The following is a 3,175-nucleotide window of genomic DNA, read 5'->3' on the forward strand; positions in this document are numbered from 1 at the left end:
TCATTAACCAAGCAATTCTTCACGAATGGAGTCGAGACGAGTACTTCTGTTTTTTTTTGTGTGTTTGTTTGTTTTTTTCGCCTAGTATGCTGGCGAGACCAATAGCTCACCAGCATACGAGTCGCGGTATTCTCCGTCGTCTGTGTAAGGTCTTCCATCATCTGTATATTGGACAAAGCATCATCACTGTTTAGGAGGACATCTTTAAAGGAATAAGACATTAGTAGTATTAATGAGCAAATTGACTTTTTGCATTATTATTACAGAAAAGACAAATGTATTCAATTGCACAAAACTTATTTTACTGATAATATACATGTCTTCTGTTAAAGACGACAGCAATGCGAGGACGTTTTAATGGTTTTGTCCTGTATTTTCATGACCTGCAAAAAATATGCTCCACCCATATATATATATATATATATATATATATATATATATATATATATATATATATATTTCAGTCGTTCTCGTATTTGAGTAAAAAGTTTTTTTCTTTTCTTTCTCTGAGTTATGTAAAAGAACGTTTTTCTCTTCCTTATTATGACATTAAGCGTTTTTTCCAAACGAATGTTTTCTACTTGCCATTAATGGCAAAAGTAATGAAAATATTGCTTCAGTTGCCACTTTTTCTTTTTAGGTGTGTAATTTTAACCTTTCCTCTATAATTTACCTCCCTGTCTCTATGTTGCTCGCCACATACCCCTTTACTGCCATGTAAAATTCAGGAATGTCTAATGCAGACGCATAGAAAGAAAAAGTAAGTGCCTTTGTTTGCAAGTAATATGTTGATTATGGAAAATATATAGTGGCTGATGACTTGGTTTAAGAAAAGAAATGGAAATTCGCATGCCAGCTGCTAAGACCTATTGCATTGAGGCTGTCATGTACACTTTCTACTCCTTTGGAGTAAATTTATCCTTGGTTGATAATCCCGGTTTTAGGCGAATTTATCTATGTTCAATAGACGTAAAATTATAAAAGCTCTATGACAAAAGAGTTATTTTATCCTTAAACTGTTTCATATCATATAAAAGTCCTTTGCTTTGATAAAGAACCTGCTGCTAAAACGGAAAATAGTATTTTAACAATTACTTGACCTTCTTCTTTTATACATTTTTCTCTCTCTTTTATTTTGATGGTGAAAACGGTTTATAGGGGCCTTTAACGGTTTTCGTCGCTACGACAATTAGCGAGTAACTTGATGAAAATGTATGCATTACTTAAAAAATGGTGCATAAATGTGCGTAATACATGTAAAATGATAAAAACTATGACAGGAAGGGCAAACGTGTTTTATCATTTTATCCTAAAACGCCTTCATTTAGATACAGAGCCTATGGCTAAAACGTAAAAAAATGTGTTACAATTGCTTAAAACCTTCTCTTTTATACATATTTTAAAAGATAAATTGTTCTAAGGAACCTTTTAACAGTTTTCATTGTTATGGCAATTAGTGAATTAATTAGTGAACAATTATATCTTAGCCGAGGATGTTTAGACATATCAGTGTTTCGTAATGTGACATGCATGAATATTAAGTTTATCAGAGAATATTGAAGAGGTCGAGCAGTAAGTTTTATTCAATGTCGGTGTAAAAATAGTTGTTTCTCTTTGTATAGGGATATTTGATCAAAGGTAAGTATTCATTACTTTTTAAAAATGGTGCCTAGATGAGCGTTTCCCGATAAAGTTAATTACAGTAGGCCGACGGAGAGGTTACTTAGTTCGATCTTTAACCGCATTTTTGTGGGCAGGTGAGAAAGACGATTGCGGGAGATCGAGAAGTAAAGTTTGGTTGAATTTATGCCCTCAAGCAAGTTTATGAAATAATTCGCACTTTTACAAATTTTCGCAAGCCTGCTTGTATATACAGGAGAACGAGCAGGTTTTGAAATGTATCGGTTGTGTGGCGGGATAATTATCTCGCAAATGTGACACATCGACATGTACAAATATGCGAGAAGGTGGTTGCCACATTTATATTTACGTATTAAATTCAAGTCGATTAAAACTCGATTCAAATTTTCTTATATTGCATTATCGCCTGTTAAGATGTGCGTTTGTGTAAGGCTGAAAGCCATTATAAAGACATTGCCTGCAACAAGAGTTTTATTATCCTTTTCGCTGAATTGTATAGTTATTGTGAAGAATCATTGGCACTATAAGAACGGCTGCTATAACTTGTTAAAAGATGAGTGGAGGTCTCAAAGGTAGTAATCGCCCACGAAGATAAGTCATTTCTGTTATTCTTGTGAGGACTTCCTTTTTTATATTGCACATTTGTGATAAAAGTTATCATGTATGTTTTTTGCGAGTGAATTTTTTGCATGCATAAATGGAGTGAGAATTGGATTTTGCCAAATGCCTTATATTTGTATAATATCAACATCTTAAAAACTCAGTGTTGGTTAATATAGCATTCTTTTTCTTGTTTGGTTACACCTCGGGACGAGATAGCAGCGCCGTCGTCATGGAAGTGGTTGCACTTTCATACTCGTTACCGGAATACACCCTCTCGCACTCATCGATGTCGCCCGACCCCACCCGGGAGAGGCGACGTTCGTGGCAACTCGGTAATCATCGTCATGAGCGATGAGGAAGATGTTAGTTTTTAGTTGACGCGGGGGATGGACATATGGCCCAAGTATGATTTAAGCAAGTCTAGTTGTTTGTGCTAGTGTATATTTGAAGATGATAATAAAGGTATATTGAGTACATGGCGATTTTTGTCATCCTTTTCATCACATTGTATTATTATTATTGGGATGCATTAGCAATTAAAGCTAAATTTACGTATTTAAGAAACGATGGAAAGCTAAATATAATTATCAGATCAATACCCATGATCATTTACCTCGCACAACCCCTCCCCCTCAAGATCAATATTTTTAACCCTTATCGCATCCGGAGAGCAGCTAAGAGCATTTCTTTGCCCTCTTTTGATGACCTGTGGCCACGCAGTGTTTGGGCGAGGAACAGGGTGAGGTATGGTTATTGATTATTTCACGCTCATTAGCCATGTCTTTGATCACACTTCTATGGCAATCCAATGCGGGTGGGTGCATTAGCTCTTTAGTTAGTACTTACGGAGGGTGGCGAGGGGAGCTAATTTGTCCATCGGTCTATTGTGCAGTTTGTTTTGCTACAAGCTTAAACACGATGAATAGCTATG

The sequence above is a fragment of the Penaeus vannamei genome, chromosome 32, assembly GCF_042767895.1.
Source record: "Penaeus vannamei isolate JL-2024 chromosome 32, ASM4276789v1, whole genome shotgun sequence".
In the NCBI taxonomy this organism is placed as follows: Eukaryota; Metazoa; Arthropoda; class Malacostraca; order Decapoda; family Penaeidae; genus Penaeus; species Penaeus vannamei.